Consider the following 25620-nt stretch of genomic DNA (forward strand, 5'->3'; position numbering starts at 1 on the left):
GTTTTCATTGATATTGAGAAATAGGAGAAAAGGTATTTCCCTGCAGTTCATATCTCCTTTCTCTATTGCAAAAGCTCACTTTCATTTCTTCTTTTATGATATTTCTTTCCTGCTTAGTGCTTACATGGTTTTTTACTATGATCTTATGCAAGCATGAAGCCATGTTTGAGCAGTCAATAACAGAGATTTACTGGGACCCTAACCAAGGTCAGGTGTCACAAACATAACTTGGCTAAGGCTCGGAGAAGTAGCCCAAGCCATTGACGACGTACATTTTTACCATTTCAGCTAACGGCATTAGCAAAAATGTCACACAGACAAAATCCTCTTGAATTGACTGCCAGTGTGCACCTGAAATCATTCCAGAATAGTCTGTCATTAGCACTCATTCTGCTGATTCATGTTTAGGCTAGGCCATATCATTAGATACTGTGCACTTGATGATGTTTGGGGTGTCAACATTGACCAATATGTCCTATAATTAGTCAAGTGGCCTGCAGTGTGATTGAGATAGTTTGTTGGTCGTTTGTTGTTAGAATTATAAGTTTAATGCTGGACGATATCAATCATATGTGCACACATTTTTAAATGTACCATTCGTGTATGGCAGGAATTAGGTTTGTACGATTTACTGGGGTAGGCCTAAAGTTATTATTTTGGGACCAAAATTCTTCCATTCTTTGCATTTCTAAATCCTGCCAGCAGTATTAACTAGGGAATAGCATCATTAATCAATTTTTGATACTGATTATGTTTGAGTCTATATCTATATTATTTGTTGGAAAGAAGATGCATGAACTTACAGTACATGAATGAAACATATTTTGGCTTATCATTACAGAACTCATTGCTTGCTCCAACTGAATGGTTAGAGAGGCTCGTCTGGGAATCGGAAGGCCCCAGGTTCGCCCCCTGGCCCTGGTGTGTCAAAGTGTTCCCTAAGCAAGACACTTAACCCCTAACTGCTCTCGGGGCGCTGTATTAATAGCACCCACCGCCCCTAATAGTTTTTGGATGGGTTAAATGCAGAGGACAAATTTCACGTGTGTGCATTGTGCAAATAGGCCTGTCACAATTATTACATAATAGCCTAATCGCAATTATTTGAGATGATCACAAATATCTTTTGCAAAATGTACTGTGACAAATATTCTTCAGACAGAAGGCTAGTGACACATTTTCGGTTTAATCAGTTCTGCTAAATATCGGAAGTATTTTGTTTTCACACTCGGGTTATTGGGTAATATCTGTATGGAGTGGAGTTAAGTACAGAGGTTGCAGATTTGACGATGTCATCGGTAGACAATGCTGAGATGCGACACGTTGTTAGCTTGTATGTTCTTTTTTTTTTTTTTTTTTTTTTTTTTTAAGATATTTTTTGCGGCTTACGCCTTTTATTGATTTTTGAAGGGACAGACAGTAGGCTGACAGGAAACGGGAGAGAGATGGGGGGATGACATGCAGTAAAGGCCGTGGCGGGTCCGGGAGTCGAACCCGCGGCACACTGCGACTGGATTACCAGTCCGGTGCCCAGACCGTTACGCTACGGCCTGGGCCAGCTTGTATGTTCTTAACTTCTAATCTACTGTAGAGCTGTTCTTTTTGACCTGTGGCACTGTCATACCTGATCAGTGATGCACAACGTAGAGGTGCTTTAGTTGCTGTTTCCCCCTTTTAAAACGTATAACTTAAATTGCATTTAGCTTATTCCTTAAATTTTGCTTTAGTAAAACATACACTTGGACCACGTGCAGTGCATGGACCACTTTGCATGTTCAGCCATCCTTTTAGCACTTGACCTGACCAAATTAAATAGCAAATGTGCACGTGAGGCAATTCCATTCCGCTTAACCTTTCTGCAAAAACGTTTAGACAATTAGACAATCAACATGTTTGTTTGTGCACCAGTGATTTGATTTGAATGATAGTCTCTCTCGAGTAGTGCTGGGCAATATATTGATATTACATCAATGTCGTCTGGAATTTTTGTACCGTCGTGATATGGCATTTTAATAGTAAGCCAGGAAGCCTTATTTTATACTTTCAGAAACTGCCAAAATCTTTCAAAAATAGTACAAATAGCCATTCTACATTCTATCTCAGGATGGGATACATTGTACACAATGTACAGTATGCGTGTACTGTAGATCTGCTACTTTAGCCATGTTTGTGCATTTTTGTGAATTTAAAAGAAACTTAATAAAGTAGATTGCAATAATACAATATCCATATTGAGGAATTTCTCAAAAATATTGTGATAATCATATTCGATTTATTTGCCCAGCCCCACTCTTGAGAGTCATTACGTCACGTTGAGACTAGTTTTGATTGCAGTAGGCTTTTGAGAAATTCTGAACTGGTTCTTTGTAGAACCAGGATTCTTAGTTAAGATAGTACTCCAGTTAATAGGTGATAAGGTGACCACCGAAAACTACAACATGACGTCACGGCACACCGTGGTGATAAGCCATTCACTGCTCACCCAAACACATCTCTCTGTTTTTGCTAACCAACCAGGTGATAAGATAACCTTATCACCCAAAACTGGAGTATGAATAGGATTTGATCCTGTCTCACTCTTAACCTTTAACCCATTTTAGGCGGGAACCCGTTTTGGTGTTAGCGTTACGTTATGCTTTAGTTATTTAAAAAATAGCAGACCTACAAGCTCGTAGCGCGCCACTCGGTGGTACAGAAACATAGCTTTTTCAGAAAACTAGAGAAGATTTTAACCTCTGGCCTTTCACCTCTGTGTGTCCTGGACCCTGTGTACCACGCTCCCTTATGTGTGTGTGTACGTTTTCCCCAACCATCTTGCCATCTCATTGTTTGCACAGTCCGGTCGAGAGGCCGGGCTGACCTGCTTTGGGGACCTGAGAGAGAGAGTGTGCGTGCATGCACAGGCGTGCACACGTGTGGAAGACTGGGAGAAAGATGTGTCTGTGTACTTTAAATACTATCTATAGTATATAGTATATACAGGGCTCGACAGTGCGACTAGGTACTCGCATTTGCGACAAAAAATATCACCGTGCGACTTGTAAAATTAGATTTGTAGCACAGGTGCGACTACAGGATTTGACCATTCAATCGTGATAAAGACAAGTCTCTGTCTACAGCAAGTGCACATTCTATAGTCGCGGTTCTATACCTAAATTTATATTTCTGAACGGCGGTGTCGTTCGCCAAAAAGAGCAGAGCTACAAGCTAACAACGTGTCGAGGCTCAATGCGGTGTTCATTTGAAGATCTGTCCCCTTTGCTCCCACCGCCCCTCCCCTCACTGTGTTGCTGCTCCGTGCTCTTCCCTGTCACTGCTTGCTGACTGTCAGCAGCGAAGACGGAGCGAACTCGGCAGGATAGCATTAGTATGATAGCACATTCAGAGGGAATTGCTTGGACCCCGAAACGTTATTTGCAAACGTTTGTTTGTAATGTTCAAAGTTCAAACGTAACTTACTTTTAACCAAACGCGGGTGAAACAGCGTACAGCCATGCACGCACGCGCACACACACACACACACACACACACATGGAGTGGACGGATTGATGTTTATCAAAACAAGCCTTGCTTAGCGTTTGCTTACAAAAGCGTGTGCCCAGCATAAATGATAATGCGAATGACCGAACTGGCTGGATTACCGTATTAATATCAGTCAGTCAGTCAAAGTCAAGGAGAATGTTACAATACTAATTCACCATCGATCAGCCACTGTCTGAATGTCACACTAACATGACAGAACAGCAGGATAAAAACTGATAGCCTGTCTATCCATCCATGAGCAACATATTCTATCTAGCTCTGGTCCAAAGCTCTAATGTGTTGCACGTATTAGAGGTATGGAACAGAGCTACTATCGATCTATCTACAAAGTATTAGCATAAAACAAATTGATTATATAGATTATATGAAAACAAACATAACAATGATATCATTATCACGATGAATATCACTATTTTGTGATAATTGCTGAAAAGATAGTGGTATAATATTTTGACATTATTTTCCACCCCTACCTCATATCACTTCATTAAAGAAAAATCACACCCATGTTAAGTGAGGGGCGCTCTTGTCATCATACATCATCAGATATCATCTCATACTGGCCAATCAAAATGCCTGTTGCCTGTGATTGGTTAGCTGATTTGCTCGTTTACATATGACATACATTTTCCCTTAAATGTCAATGGCGTTTAATTTATGTCATATTTAGCAGAATTTTGACGTAATTTCTCTGTTGATTGTCAATGGCTCATTTTGAGATGTGTGGGGACAAAGGCTGTATATAGGAGGGGCTAGCGCCCCTTAAGAATACATCATTTTTCATCGTTCTCCTAAAATAATTTGTGTGCTACTAGATTTTTCAACTTAGGCGCACACGTGCTACTTGGAAAAATGCTAAGCGTCGAGCCCTGAGTATATAGTTAGTTCAATGATTTTAACTTGAGTGAGGCCTGGTAAATATGTATTAGTATCCTATATGAATACATATCATTTCCCCTTTATGATTACCTGTTTATTCCCTATATATAAGGTAAATACTTTAATAATAGCTTGAGTGGTAAATATACCTTGGTAATACTAACTTGAGTGGTATTTATACCCTACATAATTCCATAATTTCCTCCAAAACTGTCATTTTCAAACAGACATTTTTTTAATTTGATCTCAGGTCAGAATGGGTTAAAGTATGTCCAAAACTCCAAATGTAATAATAACGTAAAATAATACTGATATATATTTGTGATAACATATAATATATGTTATCACAATTATATATCAGTATTATTATATGTTATCACAATTATATATCAGTATTATTTTACGTTATTATTACATGAGCACGTTATTATTATACATTACATGAGCACGGAAAAAGCACAATAAGGCCAAGCCTATATTATAATACAAGTAAGACGCGCAAACGCGGGAAGCGAACGCAGCTCGTGTGTGTGTGTGGTTGTGTGTGTGTGTGTGTGTGTGTGTGTGTGTGTGTGTGTGTGTGTGTGTGCTACAGCTGCGCCCTGTGTGTGTGTGGGTGTGTGTGCTACAGCTGCGCCCTCTGGTGGCGGGCGGGTGGTGTCACAGCGGGACAGACACACAGACACACACACAGACATGATCTGCAGGGTCTCATAGTTAGTGCTCACTGCGTTCGCAATAATATAGGCTTGGCCTTATTGTTCTATTTCCGTGCTCATAATCCTGCTTGGTTCTACTACAACAGTAGTATGAAGGTATAATCCTGGGCCTAGTTATGGAAGACAAGTTTCTTGGACTAAATTACATCAAAGAGCAGTTGTTGTTGAACTGATGACCTGTGGTCTGACTCTGGCCCATTTATGGTTTAATTTCACCCTCCCCACTAGCTAGTGCGGCTAATTCCACTAATATGCATCAATGCATAGTGATAGTCTGCATATCATGCGGATACCCTGTGGACTTCCACTATGAACTTTGTTGGATCTTTGTTAAGGCAACATGGAACTTTGGTAGCCTGTAATGGAATCCAGACTCCGCCGAAGGTAACAATCAGTCTGGATTTCACAATTATGTAGCACTCTGGAAAATCTGATTGTTACATGAGTGACCATACCAGGGCTGTAGACTAACCTTTTCCCCCCTCTGTCCGAGAACCGTCCCTAAATACAATTTGAATCGTCCCAAAGTGAAAGTAAAGTAAACCGTACAATATTATTGTTATTATCATCATCGTCATCGTCATTTATTTATTTATTTGGTGAAATATGCTTGGGCAAGATTTTCTATTTTTTTTGTGATTTGTGGCACTACAAATCACTGATTGCTGATCTGAGTGCCAGGGGGCAGAAGGAGGGGATGTGGGTGGGTGTCATATAGCCAAGATTGAACATGCTGGAGAGTGTTGGCTTAATTACAGTGATGACTGCGGAGGGCAGTATGTCCAACCTTACGAGGAGCTACAGGACATTTTCACAGCATTGGTGCTAGGATTAGATATAACATTATTTTAATTTGGTGCCAGACCAGGATTATATATAACACTATTTAACCCATTTTGGGCGGGAACCCCTTTTGGTGTTTTAAGCATTATGTTATACTTTAGCTATTGAAAAATAGCAGATATACAAGCTCATAGAGCGGCACTCGGTGCCGCGCTATGAGCTTGTAGGTCTGCTATTTATTTTAAATCGTGAAAATGTGGCGCAAATCTTTGAATTTATATACTTTCAGAGCAAACATTTTTAACTCAAATCTTTGCTTCTGAAACTACATATTTTCAGATGCGGGTCGGCGGCCAATTTCAGATAATTCTTGGGGTCCTTGACATGAAAATGTTTGAGAACAGGTTTTTCAGAAAACCCTCATGATCTAGAAGACATTTGTAAAATCTTTTCTCAGGTCTAAATGGTTTTAAGGTATGGCTGCAACTTCACTTATCACTGCTTACTCCCGTTTTTGTGATTGGCCGGAATGTGATGATGATAATAGTGCCTCTCACTTCACACAAGTTGCACACCAGCATTTTTGTTGCTATAATTGCCATACACTAGTCGGATGAATTAGCTTTTGTTGAGCTGCAAATTCAGTACCACTTAAACTCTGTACTTCATGAAACAGATCTGTAAAGAGCGCATTTGGTACACTCATATTTCACTGCACAAATGGATTCACCAAAATAGCAGCTCTACAAGCTCATTTTCATTATCATGATTGTTTTTATTATTTATGCCACAACATGACGTGTCATTTTCATATCATCCTATCATTTTTGGTATAAGCTGCAAGCTTCTCTGTCAAACGGCCAAATAGAAACAGACAGACATGATATCTGCAGCTGCTGCATCATGACCATGTTGTATACCTCTCGTCTCGTCACATTAATGTTAAATCATGTCACTCAAAAAATAACGTGTCTTGCAGGGGTAAGTTTGTTCCAGAGGTCCCCATCCTCACACAGACGGGTGGCAAGATTATTTGGGCAGACAACAAGTCAACTCCATGCTTAAGTTCCTCAAGTTCAGTATTCATTCCCTTGGCTACTTTGAAAATTGGGACTAGCCCACATCTGTACTCCCGAGTATAAATACAGGTGGTGATGATGATTATCACAAGTTTAGTTTGCAGGTCTCTCAGGTGTAAAAGAATGGGTGAAATTCTGTAGACTACAAGCTCCCTTGAATTGCTGTTACAAAATAATCATAAAAAGGAAACAAAACAATGTCAAATGTATACACAAGGTGCATCCTAAACATGAATAATTAATAACAATAAAGGCAGAGTACCTCAGTCCCTTTTGCAACTAGCAGCAGATATGAAAAATGTATGAAGGGGTGCTCTAAGGTCCTGACCTGGAATTCTTTATGATCTGTGGGGGGTTTAGAACTTGGCAGTTTGATTGATTGATTGAATACTTAACAAAATGTAAACAACACAGAGGCACAGTAAAACATTTAGACTAAAAGGATTGCACAAAAAGGTCCTGGGGACCAATTTTGAAAACATGTTAGTTAGTTGTTAGCTTAGCATCTAGTATTATACCAGATGTGGCTTTTAGCTACACTTAAGCTTCACCTACCCATTCTTGCCAATTCTATGCATAACATATTAAAACAACCAAAAGATGAAAATCACAGTGTGCGTGTTAAAATGCACAACGTGAATCTCAGTTTCAGGCTCTGTATGACATGTTTCATCCTTCTACCGCTGCCTTCTTCGACCCCCACCTATCATTATTTCATTATTTTGTAGTTATTTAGGTCCCCAGATTTATGTTGTGGCATCGACCATGCATTCTGGAATGTGTCTCCCCTTGCAAGACACTCGCATCCCACAGGTTCCAACACGTGTCTCACCCCGAGTTCTGTCCCAAGTGGCTTGTTTGGCCTTATTTGTGACAGCAGCCTAGGGCCCGTACCTGTCAGCTCCTATGAAGACCAACGTGAAACCAGTGTATCCATTTCATCTTCATATACAAGCTGTCTGCGATCATTATCTCGTTGTGGTTTACAAATGATCTGCTATTTTGACTGCAACAATGGAGGCCTTTTTTCCGTCTCTGGGAGGAGGGTGATATTGCCAGGGAGGAGGGTATATACAGCTTCAGTATATTTCATCCTCAAATTCGAGTGGATCAGCTCTCTTCCAACAGAGTTCTGTATTTGTGAAGAACAGTAGTGTCATTGAGATGCCACTTGGTCTCCGACCACAGGCAGATTTATAGCACTGCAACACTTGATATCGCAAACCCACATTGCTTTGTAAAATCACATTAGTGATTGGGGAAGTCCCCAGCGGTGTCTGATGCCTGGTGAGATTGTGTCCCAGTTTATTTATATTACACCTTGATCCCAGTCAGATGACTTGGATGTGGGATTGATGGGGCAGCAGCCCACCCAGGCCATAGTAGGGTGTGTACGTGGATGTGCAGTGCAGTCATCTCCACTGACGGGGGGGGTGCTTTGCTTATTAGGGGGTATTAGGTACTGATGTGGTGTCACAGACTAAGTGAAATGAAATGGAGAGATTGGCTCAGTCTAAGTAGGCAAAGTGTTAGTAAAATTATGGAGCAAAACTATGGGTCTCTACTCTAACCTGCATTTAATGTATTTTGCAGTTTGCACACTGTCTGCTATACTTAGAGAATTAATATATATATAAAAAAAAGTGAGCTATAAAGTTGGGGTGCTGGGTTGTATTGAATTCCTTCCATCTATTGCTGTGGGAGTTAAATGTGAGACTCAAATCTCTGGCTATTCTCAAAGGGTATGGGGCCAGATGTTGCTCTATTTAAGGCCCTTCCAAACTGCGAAGGGTGATCCCCTGGGGGTGGCTCCACCAACTGTTTTCACACACTTGTGCTGGGATCTTCTATCTAGCCTAGGCGCTGTCACAGTGCCCAAAACTAGAGCACCCAGTCTGTTTTTAATCAAATATTGATCTGTAACGCGCATTTCTGATAAATCAACAATGACAGTTTCATTGTTTTAAATTTAATTGTGGGCGATAATATACATGGATTACAGTTCTCAGTCGCCACAATTGATTTCAGTAATTTGAATTCCATGTCTTCGATGGAATCATGTTGCGCATCGAAAATAGCCGCTCTACAAGCTTGTAGATCGGCTATTTTCAGTTATTATTTTAAGATTCTAGCATTTCAAGAGGACAGATTAGCAAATTATGTTCAGATTCAGAAGCATCTTTTTTGTGAGGGTACCTACCCTAGGGGACACAGGGAGAACATGCAAACTCCACACAGAAAGGCCCTTTCACCAACCCCGCCTCGGGTATGGGCACTGATGATGCGGAGGAGAGAACACGCCCACAGCGTCCCCTGCGGGAATCGAACACAGGACCTTCTAGCTGTGAGGCGACACGCCGCGACAGACAGCACTACCGACTGTGCCACCGTGCCCCCCCCCCCCAGATTCAGAAGTATCTTGCATAAAATCTTAATACATTAGTCTCGTATATTTCATATAAAAGCAAAGGTTAAAGCCTCAATCTGTGGTTCCTTCACCTGGTTGCAGTATGTAGAACCGCAGGAGCAGTATTAGTAAAATGATCATATCACATATTTTATATTGTTTTTAGAATCAGCGCCAGTGTATGGGGCTCCTTTCACGCCCACGTTTCACAAATCACACATGCATGAAATTCAAAATTATTCAACACAAACAACAAATATTTTCAGTCGTGCAAGATTTTATTTTGCTTCAATCCATGAATATACAATGAGGCACACACGGCGTATTACATGCATAGGACAAAGATGAGATATCATGATGACTTTGTGACCTCACGGGTCAGGCCTGCGCTGCACTCTTGTGTCAGATTGCATCACTTTCCCACCCTCCGCTCCCTCCCGTTCCCCCCACTTCCTGTCCCACAGCTGGACGGTCTAGTCTCCCATGACCCCTGTGCGGCTCTGCCACAGTTTTTGTTTTGAGAGGATTTAGGACAGTTCAGTTGGGTTGACATTTTGTTCTCCTGGGCTTTTTCAGCCTGGCGTTTTTAACCACATGAACCCCTGGCGTTACGCAGACTTTGAACCCCCGAGCCATCTCTCTCTTCTCTGGTCCTATACTGCCGCTCGGCTGTACTAGTGTCCACTCGTGGTCCAGATTTCTCTGGTCTATGGCGTGTGTGTGTGTGTGTGTGTGTGTGTGTGTGTGTGTGTGTGTGTGTGTGTGTGTGTGTGTGTGTGTGTGTGTGTGTGTGTGACTGTGTGTGTGTGTGACTGTGTGTGTGTGTAGGTAAAGTTAAGAGGAAGTACAGCAGTGCCAGAGGGGCTGAGCGAGCAGTGAGCACACAGAGCACATTCCAGAAGGCACCAGAGCCCTGTGATTTTAGCAGCCTGTCACAGGGATTAGGTTACTCTGTCTGCCTCCCGTGTGAGATCATGCTGCTGCTGCTGCTGCCTCGATGCTCCTGCCGAGCAGCGCTGGCACTGTGTTGTTCCGCAATCACCTGCCACTACAGAGATTACAGACGAGGACCTCTGCTAGTGACTCTCAGGCCCCTTTTGGCCTGTGCCAGTGCACTGGAATGCATCTCGCTCCACTTCTTATAATGACGGTTAACTTTGTTTGCAATAGCAGCACCTTTCATGGAGCTCAGAAGTGCTTTTAAATATTAAGAACGTATTTGTAAAGTTGCCCGAGGGCCAAGGCTCCAAAAACAGTCAGCGATGCTTTTTGATGGTTTTTATTGCTCCAAACTCCAGCTCCAGTGCAGATATTCTCAACAGAAAAATCAAACAACAAAAATAATACTGGCCAAAATACAAAACAACGAACTCAAAAATACTTAACGCTCAATGAAGGAAAAATAACAAACTGCACTAGGCTATGCCCATGACATGGGCCCTAGCAGCTCTCTCACGGGGGTGTCAGCATGATGCCTGCCAGAGCCTAACTGACTAGCTCTGCCTGCAGTCTCCCCTTTATAGGAGAGGATCCTACCACCAACAGAGAAGCAATTAAATATACCCAGCTGATCTACAAGCTCACAGATATCAGCTGAACCTGAATAAGTAACCCCATACCTAGATGTTCTATTTTAGACTATACATCATATGGGGTTACATTCCTTTCCCCAGATAATAGACATACTTTGATACTTGACATTGTGGAACACCCCTACTCCTCAACAGTACTTGGCACCTTCCCCCCTTCTTAAAGTGGCAGCACTGGAGAGGCCATACAAATACTGAGTTACAATAAACACACAGGTTAATAAACTGCCTGTTTTCCCTGTGTGTATCATTTCATTTGTACATCCTGTAAATGCATACATCAACAGTATTGACATTATATGATAGGACCTGTCTGCCCCACTACCCACAGTCTGTGTGGTGTGTGCATGCGTGCAATGTCCTTAATCAGTGTGTGTGTGTGTGTGTGTGTATAGGGCACGGGCTGCCCCGTGACAGTATTATTAAAACAGATGGGGTGTCATGAATGATGCAATATTTTTCTCAAGATGTTTGGGCAATGACAATGATGTACGTAGACACTAAAACAAATATTTTGTTTCACTCTTGAGACTAGTACAGTGTGCTGATGAGTGTTGCCTTGTCTGCTTATTACAAGTGACTTTGGCCTTGTTTTTTCTGTAAGACGCTTAAATATTGGTAGTTTCCTGGGGGGGGGGGTGGTGTTTTGGGGGGGTGGCTTGCTGTTTAATGTTGTTTAAATCAGTGGTTCTCAAACTTCTTCATGTAAAGGACCCCCAAATTAATATGGATTGATTTGTTTCCAAAAATATTCAAAATGTTTCACTTTTTTCCAAATCTTTCATTTGAAAAATATCAGATCCACAAGCTCACAACATGTCGCATCATGACTAGTTGCACAATCCGTGGTGCTGATTCTGAAACACATTGCCTCACCGGCCACGGCGGCCACCGGATGTGCTTTTTCACCTGAACTGAACTCTCAACAATGTTTGTGTCACTTCTGTTGAGATATTGTGCTGTTGAGATAATTGACGTGACTTGGCTTAGTTGGCTTGGCTACAAACTACAGTATGTGAGAACAGGTGTAGACTTAAAAATGGATTTGGTGAACTAACTTATATCGCTATTGTCGCCACTCTAACGATAATGATGATAGATCACAAACTTGCAGGCAGGGAGGAAACTGCAATTGTTTTTAGCACTGCCGTTTGCACTTGCTGCCATATAGGATTGCAACACGGGTAAGCCTTTTACTATCGAGGAGAAGTGGGTTTGTTTTGTTATCTTGTAACCGATATGTAGATCAGAGACATTCACCACCTTCTCCGTTGATATGGTGACAGTGTCTGTGCCACGGCTGGGTTACTGCCCTCCCTGTATCTGAATGCCCTCTTGACGGCATGAGTGGATTACTGATAATGACACTTCATGAGCTGTTCCTGGACCCACAGCATAACTACTGCCTGCGCTTATGAGGAGGTCGTCTTGGAAATTAATTAAGGTTTGTCTGATATGGCAAAAAGTATATGGCAAAATGTATAAACAACACATACCGTACTCTGTAATACTCATAGTATCATACTCATGCTGTAATATTATAACACAGTTTAGGGCTGTTTTGCCTGTCTTTAGACTTTAACGGTTACAGATTATTTCCTGGTGTTAATGGGTTAAAGTTTAACCCATTAACACCAGGAAATAATCTGTGTCATTTTAGATTTTAGCTACAGTATATATAGTTGTCTTAAGTTCCTCTCTCGAAGAGAGTCATATTGGGTGCCACCACCTGGTGGCGCAAAAACACAGAAACTCTGCATGTACTCACGAACAATTCCATTGGATCGTGAAAGTGTCGCTCACGGTGACATCCCCAACCCCACCCACTCGGTATAAAACCGGGGGTTGGTCCCGTGAGCGTCATTCCTCTACCTTTCTGCCGCAGATGCCACATCGCTCTGACAAAGAATTCACCACCGGCTGTTGAAACTGTTTTCCCTAGAACGGACGAGTTCTCTCATACTTGTACCTGGAAATTCGCAGCCCCCTGCGAGGTGTTTTTCTTCACTCACGAACGTTGCAGAAATGTTCTCCAGCAGTAAGTCCTCTACACGGACAATAAAACACAAGTGGGCAGTCACGCGGCTTGTTGTTTAGTCCATCTCTTTACTAGCTTCGCGCTTTAGCACTCAGCTAGCTTACTGCTTCGCTCGGTGACCTCGGTCTACAGTTATCTGCCTTAGTGCTACTAGCCTTCGGCTTCCCTCACTAGCGAGCCCGCTGCTTAAAGCGTAGCCGTTAGGCACGTTTTCCCCTTCGTCTACGCTAGCTACGTCCCGCCGTTAGCCCTCGGCCTACCGGCGAGGTGCTAACCAGCTACTAGCTAGACCCACGGCCCGTAGCTACACGCTTCGTCTACGCTACCTGCGTAGCTATACGCTAGCTACGTCCAGCCGTTAGCCCTGGGCCTACCGGCGAGGTGCTAACCAGCTATTAGCTAGACCCAAGGCCTGCAGCTACACGCTACGTCCCGCTTTTAGCCTTAAGCCTTCCGGCGTCGCGCTAACTAGCTACAGCCTCGCTAACTTCCGAGCTATCTTCAGCCGTTAGGCGTTGATTTAGCGTCACCATCGTATCTTACAACCATAGACTGTAAAAGATATGGACAAAGCGTTCCCCGGGTCTAACATGGACGTAAAATGAAGCCAATAATTCCTTGCACTGTAAGTCGCCATCTTTCTAGATCCTTTCTGGCCCAGCTGGCCATTGGCTGGCCCAGACAACGAGGTGGGACTTCCCCCCCTTCTTCTCCGCTGGTTTTTATTTTGACTCGAGTGGGTGGGGGATCCCGATCATAGACTGTAACGGTAGCCACGCCCCTCAGAACATGCACGACTTTATGGTAATTTATTTTATAAATGGGACCATAATTTTCCAAAAAGAATATTATGACATTAGAAATGAGACTTTAAATTAGTGACTGGAAGCAGAAAGTATTCATGACCATGTTTATTAAGGTAATACAGTCTAGGTGAAGTTGGGCCCAAATACATGGACCTCTATGGGGCTATGGGTTTTTTTGGGTCCAGTGACAGCGCCACAACAGGCCATTATATGAACTTTCATTTCCTTAGTGGCTTCACGAAATATCTGTCTGACTGCCCCCCTGCTTACAACGCTAGCTTGACGTCCAGTCGAACGGCGCCGTTAACTAGCATTCTCCGAGCGTAAGTTGTGTAAGTTACGTAAGTTATGTAGGTTACGGCCCGCAGCTACACGCTACGTCCCGCTTTTAGCCTTCAGCCTTCCGGCGTCGCGCTAACTAGCTACAGCCTCGCTAACTTCCGAGCTATCTTCAGCCGTTAGGCGTTGATTTAGCTTCACCATCGTATCTTACAACGCTAGCTTGACGTCCAGCCGAACGGCGCCGTCAACTAGCATTCTCCGAGCGTAAGTTGCGTAAGTTGCGTAAGTCCTCTTTCGTAACCCTAGTTCTGAGAGTTTCTTTTTTATTAAATCAACTATCGCACACCATGGCCACCGGCGGTGACAACAGTGACTTCGACCCCTCCCCCATGGAACCAAAGTGTTGCTTCAGACGTGGCTGTCTCTACCTCCTCTCCCCGACAGACACACATGCACTGTGCATGTTTTGTCTTGGTCTTCCACACATCAGAGATGCTTTTGAGAAGCCAGGTTGGTGCCCAGCATGTTCCAGGCTGACAGACAGAGAGAAGGGTCGAAGACTGGCCAGAGTCAAGGCCTATGAAGATAGAGCTCTCCTTGATAATTTTTCGATCTCATTCGAACCATGGCCCCTCCTTCCCCCACCAGCTGGGCGCAGTGATTTTAATCACTCTGCTTCAGGCGCTAGACCTCGCTTCCCGACAGCGACGTCCCAGCAACGCGACGGGGAGCCTGAGCCCGCCTCCCCAACCAGGAAGGCTCCCAGGGGTGGACCGGGGTACCACCAGAGTTTTGGGCTCGGAGCCCAGGGGGCGCCACCAGCAGCGGCCCAACGCCGCCAGCCAGCCGCCTCTTTCTCCTTCTCCTCTTTTAGAGCAGAACGAAGCTACAATGAGGGCAGCCTCCTCTCCTTCTCCCGAGATGACCTGACCTACAGCCCTAATGACTACAGTGAGGACGCCGGTTCCTATCGACCCAGTCCGGAACGGAACTGGGCCGACGTCATGGACCGCGAGCAGCCCCTCGACGATGACTTGCCCTCCTACCAGGAGGCTCCAGATGAGTTCAGGGTCCTGGACCAGGTCGGATACGAGGACGTGGACAACAACATGGCCGCCGGAGATGACCCTGACATGCCACAACTCGCCAGGGAGGCGGAGCTTCCTCCCCCTGACGGAGAAGACGCCGATCCTCCCCTCCGCCCCCCAGCGGAGGGGTCGAACTGCTCAGGCAGGCCTCCATTCGGTGCAACAGGCCATGGCCTGAGACCGCACCTCCTCCAAACCCGGAGGACAACTGGCCTGGAGCACCAGCACCAGCGCGCAAGGTTGTCTTGCCGCTGGCGCAGGGGTTTAAGGCGACCTTCACGGCTCCATGGATGAAGCCTACCGTCCCGCCCACCCACTCAAAGGCCACCTTCGACACCGACCTCATGCCGTCGGTCGGCCTCGGCGCTATGGCTACCGTGGGCCCCACCGTGGGCGCATCTCTTCTCGACCCCACTGCCCCCCGCATAAGACCACTGGCCAGAGAGCCTCTCCTTCCATCGAAGGAGGAAAGGGACGCCAGCCTGGCCGCCAAGAAGATGTATGCCCTTGCAGCTGCACAGGGCAAACATCTCAACACCGCCTCACTGCTCCAAGGATCTCTCACAGCCATCTTCGCGGGTATGGGGGCTGTCCCCTCCCGCGATGAGGTGGCGGAGATGAAGCGCATACACGAGGAGATGATTAAGTTCGTCTGGGCGACCACGGCGCTGGCAGGACGCATCGCCACCTCCATCCTCGTGGCTGAACGATCCAGGTGGGTTGACACCAACCCAGCCCTGGACGCCACCATACGCAAAGATCTCCTGGAAGGTCCCATCCTTCCAGGGGGCCTTTTTAAAGGAGCCTTGGAAAGAATGGCCCTAGCGGTCGAGGAGCAACGACCAGGCCACGAGGCACTCGTCACCTTTGCCCCTGCCCGCCCTCCACGCGCCCAGTCCAAGGACTTCGTTCCGCGCCAGGTTCAACGCCAGCCTATGCGCCAGGGCCAACGTCAGAACCAGCGCCCAGGCAATGGCCAGCCTCAACGCCCACGCCAGGATAGGGACGACGGACAACGAGCTCCTCCAAGAGCTCCATCCGCGGACGCGAGGGACAGACGTCCCCCACGCGCCGCTGACCAACGCCACCGCCCTCCAGCAGCCGCAACCGGCGCTAAGAAGGGCCCCCACCCCAAGGCCGGCAAGGCTTAGCAGAAGAAGTGACGCTTCCTGCCTCCCGGGGGAGACGCGCCCTGACGCCTTCCCCCATCCCCCCCACCTCAGGGCTTGCACTGGGCGTAGTAGTCCCGGACTGCACTCCCGGGCCGCCCCACAAGAGGTCGAGGCTCATGGCACGGGTTCCCGCCACGGACGGGCCTGTGACCAAGCCACACAAGTTTGCACTAAATGCACATGTTTTTGTATGTTCTGTAATAAAGGCACTGCCCAAAACCAAAAAAAAACAAAAATACCAATGTCGGGGGACCATGAACCCTCTGTCAGGGGCAACCCACGGGCTGCCCACTGCAGAGCGGTGGGGCATGAAGCCGGTGGCGTGCTCAAACGACACTGGGGAGACGGGTCATGCCGAAAATTTCTCTGGTCTGGGGGTGGACCACCCCTTAACCAGGCGCATTGCACAGTGGGAACGCCACGGCGCGTCACCATGGGTTCTACGCACCTTAGCGAAGGGTTACAGACTCCAGTTCGCTATGAGACCCCCCATGTTCGGCGAGGTCATCTTCACCGAAGCGCGGGGTCAGGCTGGCCATATACTCCAACAGGAGATAATGACTCTAGTGGAGAAGAAGGCCGTCAGAGAGGTGCCCCTCAGCCAGAGCCGCAGCGGTTTCTACTCCCACTACTTCCACTACTTCCTATCCTGGACCTTCGAGCACTCAACAGACACCTCAAAACTTTCAAGTTCAAAATGCTGACGGCCAGGTCTCTGGCACGATCCATACGCCCAGGCGATTGGTTCACGTCCATAGATCTAAAAGACGCCTATTTTCACATCCCTATCTACCCACCCCACAGGAAGTTCCTGAGGTTCGGGTTTCAGGGGAGAGTATACGGTTCTCCCCTTTGGGATGTCCCTGAGTCCCAGGGTTTTTGTTCGATGTACGGAAACTGCTCTCGCCCCGTTACGACAACAGGGTCTCCGAGTTGCGAGCTACATCGACGACTGGCTTCTGAGCGTGGCCTCGGAGCAGGAAGCGGCACAGAACACAGCCAGGTTATTGTTCCACGTGACCTCCCTAGGTTTCAACGTGAACCATACCAAGAGCATGTTGACGCCGACGCAGTCCACGGACTTCATAGGCATCACGTTGGACTCAGTCGCATACACCGCGAAACTGAGCTCCGACCGGGTGGACGACCTACTGAAATGTACCGCGCAGTTCAGGACAGGCCACACACTTCAACTCGGGGTGTGCCTGCGCATGGCAGGCCTCATGGCCTCAGCCATATCTCTGGCACGCTTGGGCAGGCTGTACATGAGACCTTTCCAACGATGGTTGAAGTCTTTACACCTGCCTCCCAAGTTCACACGACGCCGGGTGAGGGTCTCCCCGGGCTGTGTATTGGCCTTGAAATGGTGGTCCGACAGACGCAACCTGACGGAAGGGGTACCGCTGGGGTTGCCCCTGTCCAGAAAGGTGGTCACCACGGACGCCAGTCTTTCGGGCTGGGGAGCCACTCACGAGGGCAGGACGGCCAGAGGGGTGTGGAACGGTTCCCTGAAGGGATCCGCTCACATCAACTATCTAGAACTTCTGGCGGTTTTCCTCGCCTTGAAGGAGTTCGAGCCGTTCCTCGGGGGACATCACGTGTTGGTCCGTACGGACAACACCACGACGATGGCCTACATCAACAAACAAGGGGGGATCAAATCCCTGCGTCTGTGCTCACTGGCTCACAGACTGCTGGTCTGGTGCGACGGCCGGTTCCTCTCCCTCACGGCCTGTCACGTCCCAGGACTCCAGAACTCAGCTGCGGACCTCCTATCGAGAGGCCCACTCCGCTACAGCGAATGGTCCCTCCATCCATGGGTGGTGGGCCAAATGTGGCACGGATTTGGAGTTCCGGTGGCAGACCTATTTGCCATGGGGGAGAACACGAAGTCCCCTCTGTTCTTCTCACTCACAGGCAGGCCGCCTCTGGGTCTGGATGCCTTCGCGCATCGGTGGCCTCAGGGCCTACTCTACGCCTTCCCACCGCTGGAACTGATCCCACAAGTTCTAGCCAGGGTGAGAGTTTTGGGCTCGGAGCTACTGCTGGTGGCTCCGGCCTGGGGGTCCTGGAGACAGGACATCGCTTCCCTCCTCTATCGCGACCCTTGGCAACTCCCTCTGAGGGTCGACCTGCTAACACAGGCCAGCGGCGAGATTTTCCACCCGCGTCCCCAGGACTTGGACCTTGGGTTTGGCCTGTGAGGGGGGCGCCGCTCGCAGTAGCAGATCTGCCACAGAATGTCATAGAGACTATTCTGAGTGCTAGAGCAGTCTCCACCAGATGCCAGTACAACACGGCTTGGCAGCTGTTTGAACGTTGGTGCTCGACCAGGCCTGGTGGGGTCCTTCCTTTCCAGGCCTCGGTGGGGCTCATCCTGACCTACCTGCAGGAATTCCTGGACAGAGGTCTAGGCTTGTCCTCGGTTAAGGTCAACCTGGCGGCGATATCCGCCTCCCACTTAGGTGTGAACAACGGACCGGTGAGTGAGCACCCGCTGATCCGTCAGTTCATGAAGGATGTCCTACACCTTAGACCGGTTGCCAGATCCCTGGTCCCAGCCTGGGATCTGACGGTGGTATTGGACGCGCTAACGAAGGAGCCATTCGAACCACTGGAGGCAGTGGATTTGAAGTTTCTCTCGCTGAAGACCACGCTGCTGGTCGCACTGACAACCGCGAAGCGTGCTAGTGACATCCACGCACTCTCAGTCAATGAGAGCTGCATGAGGTTTAGTGGTAACAACACTAAGGTCACGGTTAGGCCGAACTTGTCTTTCAAGCCAAAGACCTTTCCTGCTGGTCGTGACCCGGTAGAGCTCATGGCGTTCCACCCACCGCCTTTTGCCTCAGAAGAGGACACTTCTGCTTTGTCAGCGGCAGAAAGGTAGATTGATAGGAATGACGCTCACGGGACCAACCCCCAGTTTTATACCGAGTGGGTGGGGTTGGGGATGTCACCGTGAGCGACACTTTCACGATCCAATGGAATTGTTCGTGAGTACATGCAGAGTTTCTGTGCTTTTGCGCCACCAGGTGGCGGCACCCCATATGACTCTCTTCTTCGAGTCACTTATACAACTGAGGTTACTGAAGTAACCCGAAGTTTCTGTCGGGCAGAAACCACTTATCTCTGTATTCTAACTTGTTTATCTTTATTTTCGTAAGTGAACGCCCTACTTCACAGCGTCACACAAAAGCATTAGCTTGTCCATCTGCTACTTTTGCTATTTTTGAATCCTGAAAAGTAACACTATTGGACATAATATGAGCTTTCTAAACAAGGAATGATTACATAGTAATAATGTGTTAGGTGAAACAGGCGCTGTCTCTGTTGTCCCACTCTTCTTTGTCTTTGTTTTCCCCCCATATTATTATTATCATTATGATTTTAGTACTATGATTTTAGTAATTTTAGTGTATGTTTCTCTGTCGCAACCTCGCGGCCGTTGTTTGCGTTTGTTTCCGACGTTCTGTGCGTGGTTCAATGACTGTGTTTTGTTGTGGCTTTCCTGCTGTCCAGCTCATAACATTAGCAGCTGTTGTCGCTTCGAGTCTGCGGTTGGGCAGCTTGCTCGATGCGGTGTGCAAAGCCCTTTCGCAGTGTGTGTGGCATAGGCATAGCTTAGGAGGCAGGCAGGCAATCATACTACACTCCCATTGGCTTAGGCAGCGTGTGTGGCAGCCAATCAAGCTAGGCCGCCAGTATGACTAGGTGTCGATTAAAATCTGTTGATCTTGTCGTCTACATTTCATGAGCTTTCATTAGTCAGGTTTCACCTGACAATAAAATATGCACATCCCTACAGTTTTTAGGACCCAAAAATACTGGACCCAAAAATGATCAAATTAAGAAAAAAGGGAATGTCCGCACACACTGGGTTTGCTCCCCATCTTCTCTTTATTTTAACAAAACAACAATGTTTTGCCCATCTGGCCTTGAGTTAGCCCGGACGGACGAAACGTTGTTGTTGGGTTAAAAAACTTAAAATAAAGAGAACATGTGTGCGCTGTGGGGACATTCCCTTTTTTCTGCTATTCCACCTGACAGAGACGATGTATATTATCAACAAACAGGAAATTGTTAGGATTTAGAAGACATTTGTAGACTCGGCCTCAGGTCTTAATGGGTTAAAACTTAAAACCTCTGCATTGGCATAAGGATAAGGAAGAATTTGACATACTGTACACAGTCAAAGCAAAGGCCCCTACATTCAGACCGTACGACGTGTGGAGCCGTTCTAGCTAATCCAACCGATGGATTGCGAGGACGTCGTGTACACATGTCCTAGCGCTTTTTCATTGATATCATCTTTTTTTTGGGTTGGCCTCTCCTTCTGCAATGTACTCCTTGCTGTTCGTGCATGTGCACTGCCGTTCACTTCCTTGCTCAGAAAGAAAGGCTCGCTGCTCGTAATCTAGGGAGCTCTCCGGACCCAGATGGGTCTTCGTTTCTGACTTCAACATGCCTCTTGCCCGGAATATTAACGCTTCTAGATCAGATACTTTACCAACCAGATAGGTGATGGAAAGCGTCTGTGGCCGAAAATCTGTTGTTGAATAGGTGGTGTCTCACGCATGTCCCAGTGATGCGTAATAACTTAAAGGAGAATTCCATGCTAGAATGCTTTCTTATCTTTCTTACCTTTCTTTGTAGTTGTTACGTCCCCACCAAAGAGGTCCAGGTGTTTTTTTTGTGCAAAAACTCCTTATTGGCTATTTTCCCTACCATAAGCCCTCAATGAATTGCATTGCATTGAATGGGAATTGAATGGGGCTATGGGGTGTTATGCTAGTTCGCTTATTTCCATCGAAAGAAGTAGTAAAGTGTGCCGCTTGGGATATTATTTACATTATGAAGAGAGGATATATACAAAGAAATTATAATTTTGAGCGATGGAAATAAGCGAATTAGCACAACACCCCATAGCCCCATTCAATTCCCATTCAATTCAATGCAATTCATTTAGGGCTTATGGTAGGGGAAATAGCCAATAAGGAGCTTTTGCACAAAATAACACCTGGACCTCTTTGGTGGGGACGTAACAACTACAAAGAAAGCCTTTTAGTATGGAATTCTCCTTTAATAAGCCATTTTAGGCATTTCTCAATGGATGTCTATGGTGTTTTCTTGATTTCGTTTTTGTTTGTGGGTCGGGGTCTGTACATGTGTATAGACTGAAAGCTGTAAGTTCATGTCTTCATTTCTTCAGAACGTACAAACGGTCGACTGATGGCGTTTTGTTGTGGCGATGCATCAGAGAGAAATAACTCCATGCCAGGAGGTGGAAGTAGCCTGGAGTCTTTAAGAGAACCGGAAGATGTTGGATCAGCATCAACCCAAACAAAAACTAGACGGAGCATTTGTTGCGCTAGTAAGTAAGGTGGTGGTGATCGGTATAGGAATTGAGACTGAGTTGAGTTGAATATGGTATCTTCTATTTAAAAATGTGCCACAACGGGCTTATATAAGCTTGCTGTTCCTGCATCAGAAGCAGACGAGAGGGCAAATAGTAATTCGGACTGGAGCCTTGACCTTCTCTTCCTCCTCCCCTGCCCCCTCGGCTGTTATCACTGCGGTCTGATGGTCGACGCTTCTATACAAGTATATACAACTAATGATCCGACACGACAGTGACAGTGGGTGTACACACCGACACCGCCTATTGAACAACAGATTTTCGTAGCCGCCGACCAGTGATGTAAATAGGTTTTCAATGTAATGAGTCCCGGGATGCAGGGATGGTCTTTTAGATGAGTCCCAGGGACATTTTATGAGTCCCACTTCAACGTTCATCGTTAGGAGTCATATTTTGCCATTTTTTACAAATTGCAGCATTTAACTCCCATTTCATTTTATAATGGTTATAATGTAGTTATATTCATGTAGAAAACAGAAGAAGAAATGATTATTATAACTAAAGCTAGCAAAATTAACTAGAATAAAAAACAGTACAGTAGTACAGCAGTGCATCCCGTGGATTGCAGAGGTCGTTGTTTTATTGTGTCCCTTAACTATAAACTGTGTTTTGGGCTGCAAAATGCACCCTATTTTAATCTCTGGCTGACTTCTGGTTGGCGTGTTTACAGGCTACATATTTCGCAGTCGTTTAATTTAATGAAAAGTTTTTGCACATTTCCTCTTATTCTGCACAACATGAACAAAATGCAATAGAATGAGTGTTTTGCTGGCTCATGAAATGAGATTATCGTCCATTACGATAAACTCTGGAGGCAGCTTAACGGTGGTCCTGTCCTGTGTGCGTGCATGCATTGTGAGGTGGGTAGCATCGGGATCGCTGTCCAGACTGCCAGGCGGTCGGGTAAACGGAGATCTCTGGGATGAATGTGACACCGGCTGAGCAGTTTGACCCACGGTATGACCTTAATGCTAATGCATCGGTAGTATTGCACTGCCCTTACTGCGTTTGCAGCTGCACGATTAGCCAAGAGCATCTGTTGCTTAACTTTTTTGATCCCCCCCCCCCCCATCCCTTTAACATCTGCAGTGTGTGTGTGTGTGTGTGTGTGTGTGTGTGTGTGTGTGTGTGTGTGTGTGTGTGTGTGTGTGTGTGTGTGTGTGTGTGTGTGTGTGTGTGTGTGTGTGTGTGTGTGTGTGTGTGTGCGCGCACAGTGTGCGCAGTGTAGGGGCAGTCTGCTGTCTGTGAATGGGTGATAACTGGGGAGGGGGGGCTACGCCTGCAAATTATTTTTTATAATTGTTCTATCAACTGCTGCACCCCTGAACTCACGTAGTGGATAATGTGTAGTGGACATTCCTATTGGAGAAGCTGCAAATATTCAGGGTAGAGATGGCCAGTTCAACAACGAGGCATCAGCAGAATGGAAAGTGGCCACGATAAAATGGTGAAGGAGAAGATTCCAGACTCTCCTCAAGCCTCTGTGGCGCGGCCCAGACGGTTCGCACGTCTGTGTTGTATCCTACTGACTCACCTGCCAGTGAGGAGCCCTCACGAAGGGCCTTCGTCCTACTCCTCCAGCTCCAGCCTGTAGGAGTATGTGCAATAACCAATATCACCTCTCCCCGCCCGCTTCCCTCCCCCGAACACAGGCCAATTGTTTTGCATAGATGCCCGACAAAGCCGGATGCACCACAGTGGATTCGAACCCACAACCTCTGTGGTGGTGGGCAGGGTCTTTATCACTGCGCCACCCGAGCGCCCAAGATTTTGAACTTTTTAGCAAAATATCTGTCAAAAAATGGTTGTCTATAGGACTCCAAAATCGGAAATGGCATCGTACCCAAAACTCTGGCATCTTTCAGGCTCTGCACGGTAGTGTTTTTGGGAACCTGACCCTGTCCTGGTACTTCTTCTAGCCTTCAGACACTAATATAACCCCTGCCAGGTATTCTTGACCCAAGGCTAATGGGAGGTGGCACCATTATCCCCATTTACCTTTTCCATGAGTATAAAATGTCTCAAGGTTATTGAACTTTTCTCCAGGACAGAAGATAGAATGAGGCTCTGTTCAGCTCCAGCCCATTCTTAAGTTTGCCCTGTTCCTTTTGGCTAATCATGCTAAAACAAAGCCCGGCTCCGTTTTGCTGCCTGTGTTTGCCTAAGATCAGGTTCGAGGCCAATCTCAACACCAGCTGCAGCTGAGCCACCGATACCACTGCTTCAGAAAAAAAGTGAGAGCTCAATTCCATGAGATCAGCGTCTACCCCAAAAGCATTCGTTGGTGGGGGGGGCTACAATCAGCACCCAGACGTTTGAGTCGCTATGTAGTCAGACTAACCACCTATACAGTGTTCGACCCTTCTTTACAATATTAAGCCAACTATCTTTATAAACCTCATAGGCCAGAGTTAATAGTAGTTATCCTGAATAATTGTCTCAACCGTTTCCATGTTGAAACATTTCCATACATTTTCAAACATTTTCCAAAAATAACAGATCTACAAGCTGCTAGTGCTACTATGTCAGCTTTATTTTTTAATAGCTTTAAGTATAAAGTTATTAAACATGTCAGTCATTTCTTTGTATATTCAAGTTATTTATCATATCTGGCTTTTGCAATGTTTGTTTACAAAGGCCATTGTTCAATGCCAAAAACATGATTAAATAATTAATAATTATTTGCATTACAATTAATCAAGTGAAATGTCATGATCATGACAGCCCTATTTACTGCAGCCAACTCTACAGTGTCCGTTCGACCCCTCTTTGCAATATTAAGCCAACTAACTTCATGAACCTAAACATAGCCCCTTTTTGCAGCCATGCTCAGATAGCTAGATGAATCACAAGACCCTCTGTGTGTGAATGTGCTCATTGTTGAAGATGAGCGTTCTTCAGCTGCATGGGATCCTGGTGATAAACTCCCGTAGCCTTGTTTGCATTGGCCCAGGGCACCTCCAAAAGGCTCGTGATCCGTTTTCACATGAAGTTGTTTACAAATGTATGATTTGCAAGGCCGGCTACACAGTACACACACACACACAGTCACTGTACGTACTGCATGACACTGCTGCTGCAGGCCCGTTGTAGATTGCGTAGACGATATTGAAGTTCATTTGCATTCAATGAGCGCTCGCATGAATTGCGTTGGGGGCATTGTGGACACAAAGTGCCTCTTCCCTTACCTCCCTCTTACAGTAAACTTTGTCTTTGCCATCTTCCTGGCTTCATGGTTCATGTTTGATGAGTAACACAATAGACAATCGTTGGACGGTATAACAGAGCGGAAATCAGCCATCCTTCGTGTGTGTGTTTGTGTGTGTGTGTGTGTGTGTGTGTGTGTGTGTGTGTGTGTGTGTGTGTGTGTGTGTGTGTGTGTGTGTGTGTGTGTGTGTGTGTGTGTGTGTGTGTGTGTGTGTGTGTGTGTGTGTGTGTGTGTGTGTGTGTGTGTGTGTGTGTGTGTGTGTGTGTGTGTGTGTGTGCGAGAGAATTCAGTAGTTTATAATGGTTTATGGCGGTTATCAGCTTTGGGAGACGGAAAACAATGGTCCCTTGGTTATTTTGAATTAAGAATACAATTCATTTGGAGACGTTTAATTGTTTATGTCTGAATAAATAAACTATGATGTGTTTAGAAGCTCTAGTCAAACAAAAACTGGGTTAACTCATTAAGAGTGGGAAAACATCTGTGCCATTTTAGATTGGAGCTAAAACTATTATACGTTGGCTATGCTCAACTTATATGACCTTGTTGATCTGCTATTTTTGAATATATATTCCCCCAGAAAACATGCACACACCGCTCTCGCTCTC

At 46.1% G+C, this 25620-nt stretch overlaps 1 protein-coding gene across 1 annotated transcript in view; it reads left to right on the forward strand.

The window, feature by feature from the left end:
* The window catches only part of LOC310867801 (SH2/SH3 adapter protein Nck1-like), a 50259-nt gene that overhangs the window by 2724 nt on the left and 21915 nt on the right, over positions 1 to 25620 (forward strand). The window lies entirely within an intron of this gene.

The sequence above is a fragment of the Protomyctophum parallelum genome (assembly GCF_964188405.1).
Source record: "Protomyctophum parallelum genome assembly, chromosome: 12".
Taxonomy (NCBI): Eukaryota; Metazoa; Chordata; class Actinopteri; order Myctophiformes; family Myctophidae; genus Protomyctophum; species Protomyctophum parallelum.